Raw genomic sequence first — 8,741 nt, 5'->3', positions numbered from 1 at the left:
TTACTGTTTTCTGCTGAATGTTTTGCTACTTGCAGCCTGTAATCTGCAGAATATGATTTTCTTTTTGGAGACATTTGTGTTCAATCTTCTCAGTCGTCTTTATAAGTTTGTTTAAATGTTAAATTTTCAGTGGTGCAGAAGTACCAATGACATGATCCAGACAGGACAGAGGCTCTTTCTGCAGGAGACATGTGCAGTAGAGCCAAGTGACAGTGGTACAGGAGGAACAGGAGCAGCGCCCTCTCACGGCTTCACTGTGAACATTTTAATATATAAATCGCACCAGAGTATAAGTCACAGGAAACACCCAAACAATGATAAAAGTGCAACTTATAGTCCGCTATAATACAGTATCTGTACTAGCTCTATTTATCTTATTCCAGAAGTTGCCGTGGGCGCTGCTATCATCATTCATTTTGTATTATTTTGCACAGGGCTGCAAATCCTCACAGCAAATAAGTTCAGTACAGATTATAAAGCTGTTTTAAGTCTTCAGAGAATCAGTGCGGTGTTTATTATATTTGTTGGTCACATCAACACTGAACATTTTACACAAATAAACCAACTTTATGTCATATTTTAGCTGCGAAAACTTTTCTCAGATTGGCCAGTGACATGAATAGGATTGCCGTTTCCCAAGAAAGCGAGGTTTAGGGGCATTCAGAGACAAAAATGGGCGGGGTGGAATAAGGTGAACAGAAGGTCAGCATAATATTTTGACTGGCTCCAAACGGCCTTAATCTCCGAAGAAAGTCCAGACGGCTGTTTACGCTGGCACACACACTCGTCACTCGTCATGCAGCTCATATATGATTGTGTCCAGAAAAGCTTGTTATGCCTAATGTTCTCTTCACATGGTTGTCACATTCACTCAGTACAAGTACACAAGGACAAACTGTACTACAATACAATTACCATAAAAGTTAAACATGGAACTAATTCATAATATTAAAATTATAATGGTTAATATCAATAACATTTTGAAACTGTTAACATTAATATCATTCAGTTTACAGTCGTCCCTCGCTATATCGTGGTTCACCTTTCACGGCCTCGCTGTTTCACGTGTTGTGTTCCTCCCTCTGCATCCTGATTGGCTAACGGATTGTAGACCTTTGTCGATCAATCTCCTCCGTGCCGTGTCTCCTGTACAGTACAGAATGGGTTCAGTTGGACAAATTTACATAATTGTTCGATCGCCAGCAATGTGACTCTGAAGTGCTGCACGATCAGGCAATTGCAGCGCTTACCATGAGGTGCGGAACTCTCCGTCGGTCCTTTCTCCTGCGGTCACCCACAAGCCCGTCCCGACATTGAGTCCTGGTTCAGTTCTGATTTAGTCCTCCTCTTCAGTCCTGGAATCAGTCCTAGGTTAGTCCTGGGTTAGTCCTGGTTTAGTCTTGGTTCAGTTCACTGCGTATGCAGCGCAAAACATTGATATAATCTCAGGTTAAAGGGCGGGTGTGGTGCTGTACTGCGTGGGACTCTGCGCTGTAGGACTCCATTATGGAATAAATTAATCTTCGGTTCATTACATAAAGAAGGAGGGGGAAAAAAAAAGGATGACAGCAGCTATAAGTTTTAACTCTTTCCCCCTTGGACTCTGACTAGGATCAACCCATACATATATTACTAGGGCTGCCCATAGAGCATAAGTGCATAAAAGAAAACAGACTTCCACGAGTGATTATAAATGATTTTCACACTCATGAACTTAATTGTAACACAGACATATTTGTATCTCTGGAAACTTCAGACTCTGAACTCTTCATTTATGGATGTTTAAATGTGATTCAACTCATTTACAGGTTTATAACAGTTCACAGAAAATGAGAGTTTACCTGCTCAGGTGTAAAATCGAAAACAAAAAACTACATTCAGCATCTGATATATGCATGTTCTGAGTACTATATTCATAAAAAATATTTGTCAAAATATTTAAACAGATTTCATATCACAATATAGCCAAGTGTACACCTGTTTTTACCTGTTGTACACCTGTGTGCACCTAATAAATTTTTTCCATTTAGCTTATTCAACTAATTTAGCTTATTATAATATAAATAATATAATAATGTAATAAATAAAACTCTTCCTCGTCAGTGGGTGTTCAGTGTTTGTCATCTTGGTTACTTTCTCGAGTGCAGAGCTCCTCATGAGCGTTTGTTTCTGTAGTGATTCTGTCATACATCACATCTTGGGGAAAAAAAGACTGAAATATTTCAAAGGACTCGTCTGAGCAACATCCAGATTTCGGATATCGCAGGACTCCACACAGACGCATCAGCGGCATTCTCATCTTTGTAAGATTCACTCTCCAAAAGTCTGTTGCTGTCACTGTTTTCCACTTTATAATCACCCTCATCATCACTTTGAAATCTATAAAAGTCACTTTCTCTAAACTTATCCATAAAATACGTCCGCTCCTCATTATTTCGAAAACTGCGCCGCAGCACCGCGATCTTTCCATTGCACGTGTTTTGTGTTGTGTTTTTTTCCGGAAGCTACAATCGTCACTACTTTGATTAACTTCGGAAAAAATCTGCAAAAACGTATCCTTGAATCCTATTGGTCAGTCTAGTGTGGGTTGTAGTGGCCCCACTTATCACAGCTTCTGTTTAAATGTGAAAAACCGAGCCGTTTCTAATGGTCGTCAAATCACATCTTTAGTGATACAGAGGAGGTGTCATTAAGGAAACAAGGGGGACGTCAAATGTCGTCTTCATGGGGGAAAGAGCTAAGAAGGATGCAAAAAGGGTTGTAACTGTCCTGTATGAGAAAAGTGTATAAAGTGTGTGCTGAGTGCTTTTACAGCCTTAAAACATATTTTTTTTAAAAAAATGTAAATATAATGTTGACTACTTCGTGAATTTCACCTATCGTGGGTTATTTTTAGAACGTAACCCTTGAGATAAATGAGGGACCACTGCATTAATCACAAGTATTTAGGCCATGATAACTGAGACATAACATTTTCAATAGTTTCTCCATACCACTGTTAATGTGGAACATCGCAAGCAGAGCAATGACATAGAAATTCTAGAAACAAGAAGGTGACGAACCCCCAACCAAAATAGTTCTATCGTGCACCTTTAAGGAATCATTCAAAAGAACCGGCTCATTCACAAGCATCACATCATTACACGCTGCTGACCAAATCCATTCCAGCTCACTCGTGGTCTTGGCCTCGTCTCGGTGATAGACTTCACACAGCTGCACACGTCCAATTTGTTAAAGGCTTATTGGAATGCACTTGATTCCTCAGCTCCTCAGAGCCCTAGAGAAACCACAGAGACAGGTTTGGACAGGACCAGCAGCAGCCTTTTCACTCAAGTTTTGTCATTTTACACTGACGGTATCAACACTGTCTGTTCTTTCCTACTTTTCCTTTAAGTCTGACAATGTTTTGACTTTGTTTTCGGGGCTTTTGTCGCTGTTTGAAAGACTATTATTATTCTAAATTGTTTTTTTGTATAACGTTCCCTGAAGAGGTTTTAAATGTCATCCATGCACGTTTAAGCAATTTAGTGATCTCTCCAGGACCTTATTTGAATAACCTCGCTCAAGGAGATTTTTTTTGGTAATATTTCGGAGTCACAAATTCACAAGAATCCATCTTGGCGGCGGCTGGTGTGAAAGGGCCCAACAGGTGGTGGGGATCAGTTGCATCACAGCACTGAGGTTTGTGGAGAAGACAAAGGCGAAGCTCCCAAACAAACCAAAACAAACATGGCAACGCAGACAGATGTACTTCAGCATCAGTACAGAATATTTAGTTGGTGATGTAGCCCATGTAAACATATGGTTCCTAATATTTTAAAACTCTCATTTCAGATGCTACACTCCTTTCCTAAGTACCTTTGAATGTATCATGTGCACATGTGGCCTGCACCGAGCTACAGACGGCAGTGAGACACGAGAGCATGTGAACAAAATATACAGTGAGTCAAACAATCTGAAAAGTGTAAAACAGTACTTTAAACCACTTCTAATTTAAGGTTGTGTACTTTACAGAGCCTTTAGACCAGGTGTGTCAAACTCATTTTGGTTCAGGGGCCGTACCAACCTACTTTGATCCCAAAGGGGCCGGATCAGAAAACTCATGAAATATAAACCCCAAAAATAACAATAAGTTCAAATATTTGTACAGAGAAACACAAATCTATTACAGAAATCTTTTTTAATTGACGAACTCTTTCTTTTACAAAATATTATAATATTATGAACAACCTGAAACTTTACAAAAAATGTAATTTCAACACAAAGTTTTAACATTAACTTGTATGCAAATAGGAATAAGTAAATCTTTCTTGGAAAATCCTGCACTCGGCTCCACTTTTCTCATGTTGGACATTTTTCTGATGAGGGTGTCACGGTCAACAGTCAAAACGATCGTCCTTTAAGAGCGTTTGGAAAGAGACAAGTCTTCATTTGTGCTGCTCTGGTGGGAGGGGCCACGTACAGAGACGCTGGAGACGCTGCGATGCTCAGCACCACAGAAAATTACCAATATTTTAATAGAAAATATTATTAAAATATTTTAGTAGAAAATCAGCTGAGGGCCAGATTAAAGGTCTTGGAGGGCCGGATCCGGCCCCCGGGCCGCATGTTTGACGCCCCTGTTTTAGAGTGTCTTACTCCCAATTCTAACCGAGTGGAGAGTGTTTGTTTTCTTGAAAACTCCGGTGAATTACTAAAATATGGACAGGATAGCAGGAATCTCTCTTGCTAAGTTTACACGTGTTGAATACTGTGTTGAATTAAAAGTGAGTACTAAACTGACTTGTGGTTTATATGTGGAACACTTTTACAAATGCACAAAAAATACTTGTATATGCACTTTTATTTTAAACTACATTTTATGCAGTGCTCATTAAGCACTTTGTCATTTAATTTATGGGTATATTCATGGGTAAACGATTGTTAGACATAATTAAAGTAAAAAAAAAAGAACAAAACAAACATGGAATAATTTAAAAGCCTTAAAAAAAACAGACAGATATACAGATGCTGTATAGTAGGGTTGTCCCGATCCAATCACGTGATCGGAAATCGGCACAGATCACATGATTGCGGACGCGATCGGGACTCAGACATTATGTGCCGATCAGGCATCGGATAAATAATATACGTATATAACACACAGGACACACAGCACACACCAGTTTTTTCTGAGGTGTGGGATTTGCTCAGGGACGTCCAGTCAGTGTGACTGTCTGTTCCAGCGCCTGTTGTACTAGAGGTGCACTTACGATGGGACTTTTGGGTCGTGCTCGGGCGCTGTTACCTGTGGTTCTGTGGCCCGTGTTCACACCTGCGCGGCCGATAGCGTCATTGCACGTGCACATGTTGCACAGTGGAGAAGGGGCACGAAGTGTCTATTGAGTGGTGGGACCAATGTTGTGGTGCGCGCTTCACTTTATATTATTTGGATTTCATAGACGAGCTTAAATGTTTCAAATGAAATGCACAGGCTCCAATATAATATCAAATATACAAACTCTCAGGTCTGATCTGATTCTGGTCTGGTTCCTGTTTTGTCCAGTGCATTAAGTTTACTAAGTTACACATTCCAAGACCAGACTGTGAAAAGTCAAGAGTGATGGTTCATCTTTAGAAAAGTTAATAAAAAATTTAAGTTTTGGACATTTGATTTTTCACACTAAGTTCAGACCAAATATTACACATTGAAATCAACACAATCTGATCCTCCACACATCCTGGATCTTATTCTTTGCTCTTTGTTCATTTTATAATGTTTTATAGAAGTTATCACATCAGGACTCGGTATCTGCAGATACTCAGAATCAAAGGATTCAGACTTGGATTCGAGGGCAAAAACATGTGATCGGGACATCCCTACTGTATAGCATTTCATTTTGAATTTATTGAAGGAGTCAATGTAACACAACAATGTAACTGATTTAGAACATTTTATGAGATCTCATATTATTTAGAAACTACCGTTGAAATTGATTTAGTCATTGTTCTATACTATATGTGCAGACTGGTTTTTAGTGGTCCTGAAAATGATCTTGGAGTGAAATGCTGACGTTGATGGTGAGCCAGACCCAGTGAGAACTCCTTCAGAATCCTGGAGCAGTGTGGCCAACTGCTTGGGTTTCAAGAAAAGATCTTCAGACGTGACCACTCGCTTAAATCGTTGGATCCCAGATAAGAAACAACCAATCACATTTTAGAAAAGACACTTTCAAACAATCCCAAGTCTTGCACCTCAGGCCCAAGCACTGAAAAACATTTAGCATTCCTGCCTTTTATTTTATTTTCAGAAGAGCTCAATACCTTTGTCAATGCACTGTTTTACTGTGCCATTGTTAAATTGTATTAAACTTTAATTTTCTCTCATTTATATTACTCCTCCAGATCCTAGTCTACAACCCCAGCCTAATATTATTAAGCAGGTGTTACAGTGACAAACGTGCAGAATGTAAGAGCTTTGTGCATTTCTGACCACAGAAAATGTCTGTGCTTCTCTCTTAACTGGGTGTCTCTACACTTTGATGTTTTGGTTTGTTTTGCTGTTGTGAAGATTCGATCAATCACATTTAAATAGTTGTCATGACGTACTCTATTTTCCCATCGTTTTTGCACGAGCTGTTCCAAATTGACAAATGGAAAAATGGGACTAGAAAAAACCTGTTGCAATGTGCAGTGGTTTAATTAGAGTGACATACGCTAATTGAGTGATGAACTGAACTCTGGGAACAAAGGGAGACGGGAGGACTGAAACTTACACTAACATGTATCGATGGGCGGTATCCAAATTTTGATAGCGTGATTCCGTCTCAGCATTTTATCAGGGTATACAGTATCACCTTATTATCAAAACGTCAGTGTTTACGTGCGTAACCTCACGAAACCACAGCCGCAAAACCACAGCCTCGCATCAAAGCAAGAGCGGCAGCTGCAGCAGAACGTACACACGCAGCACTGCCTCTGTTTGTCAATGTGAAAGATGATTAAACTTGACTGGGAGCGTTTAGCTGCTTGCATCAGGTCCACAGTGAAACTAACAGCTGAACAGACTTGTATTTAGCTTCTGTACAGGCTGCCCACGGCAAACGCCAGGATTTCAAAAGTACATTTTAAAGCACTTATGAAGAGTCTGTCTGGACCTGGGCTCTTTCACATGACACAGATCTGCCCCAGGTGCACGTTGTGCTGATGGTAAACGCACAAATACAACCAAAGACTCATGCTCTCTGTGTATTTTGACAGGGATACGCGCCTATGCTCACGTAGAGCGTCAAAAAACTAGGATGGATCCTATGTTATGAAATCTACACGCACAGCACATGCTGCTCCATACACGCTCCGCCCTCATTCACTTTCCATGCTTTCTAAAAGTTACACTTCCAAACGTGGCATTTTTTACACTTGCGTAGGGCGAAATATGCACATGCAGTGGAGCCAGGCCCACAATCTCTGAAAAGTTAAAACACAAACTGTCTCTAACGCGACGCGCACAGAACAGACTCACCGTCAGCCACAACATCCTCTGCCACAGAAAAAAAAAAATTTATTCCACTAAAAAACATATATTGCACTGAGTCGTGTCCTTTAGTCAGACAAAAGTTGACCCGTATCAGCAGCACAAGAAGCAAACTGTTTTTATCAGCACTAACAGTTCATGCAAATGAGCCATGCGCTTTTAAGTTTCGTTTCTGTAAAACGTAAAGAAATCTGCACCTGAAGCCAAAATGCTGCCAAATTGCAGAAGTACTAGTATTTTGGGGGGGACCAACTCTCTTGCAGCCAGACATGCCATCCTGTCTTGATCTCCCTTATGAGCGTCATGTGACAGTGGAACAAAACTAATCGAACGTCATCTCCCCAACAAACATTATAGATTATTAGATTTAAATCGTGATCACATTAAATTGAAAATACAACCACACATTCATTTGTGATGAGCAAACAAATGTAGACATCAGTAAATTCTAATTATATTAGGTCCTTGTGCAGATTTTTTTAATGACGGTAATGAAACTGATACCGTGGGGTCCGGTCAAGTGGTAACGGAGGGAAACAGGGGCAGATTTTTGACATTCAAATGTCTCTTATTCAGAAACTAGAGGGACTATTGAAATAAGTAAAGTATCAGAATGTAGGAAAGAGTTACACTCCAACAGGGTCAAGTTAAACCTGTGATATTCTTTCAAGTTGTTGACAAAAAATTAAAAAAACTCATGTCGGTAACGGAGGGAATGAAATATGCAGCACTTTTTGGGCAATAAATCCAAACAGTGATAACTCTTGGTTCTCACTTCCATATCCTTAACAAACTGGTTTGAATATTTGCTTCATATAGTTTTCTACCATATGGTACAAGATTAGGTTGAAAAACCTCTTACTTTTTGAGTCATGAAAATTGTGCAAACAAGTAGAAGGTGCATGATTTTACATCATTTTGTCAGTTTTTTTTCTTCCGAATACTTTAACATTACTTCAAAATGAAAGGAAACTATTTCTATAAAATATGTCAGTCCTTCCAAGCAAATTTTTATCATTTTAAATACATTTTGATTTTTGAAAAATCATGTACCTTCATCAACAGTTCAAAGATGGAATAACACAAGACATGATGAAATACATCCATTTATTTACATGATTTTCAGGTCTTTGAAATTTGGGAAATAATTTTTGTTCCATGTTTCATACATGGTCTGTTTAAAACGTCTGTAACTTTAGAACCAAAAATGGTACAGAAAAAAGCATAT

The 8,741-nt window shown here is 39.3% G+C and overlaps 1 long non-coding RNA gene across 1 annotated transcript; it reads right to left on the bottom strand.

The window, feature by feature from the left end:
* Positions 1 to 525: 525 nt before the first annotated feature.
* Positions 526 to 7,607, bottom strand: LOC129407931 (uncharacterized). Its single transcript, XR_008631782.1, has 3 exons — positions 7,502 to 7,607; positions 1,251 to 1,355; positions 526 to 1,146 (listed from the first exon to the last, which is right to left on the bottom strand). It is a non-coding gene; the product is annotated as an uncharacterized LOC129407931 (long non-coding RNA).
* Between the last annotated feature and the right edge of the window lie 1,134 nt (positions 7,608 to 8,741).

This window comes from Boleophthalmus pectinirostris, unplaced genomic scaffold (genome assembly GCF_026225935.1).
Source record: "Boleophthalmus pectinirostris isolate CB_2022bp ecotype Guang Dong unplaced genomic scaffold, ASM2622593v1 HiC_scaffold_14, whole genome shotgun sequence".
Classification (NCBI taxonomy): domain Eukaryota; kingdom Metazoa; phylum Chordata; class Actinopteri; order Gobiiformes; family Gobiidae; genus Boleophthalmus; species Boleophthalmus pectinirostris.
Note: the sequence above shows the minus strand (reverse complement) of the source record. Positions and strands in the feature narration are given on the sequence as shown.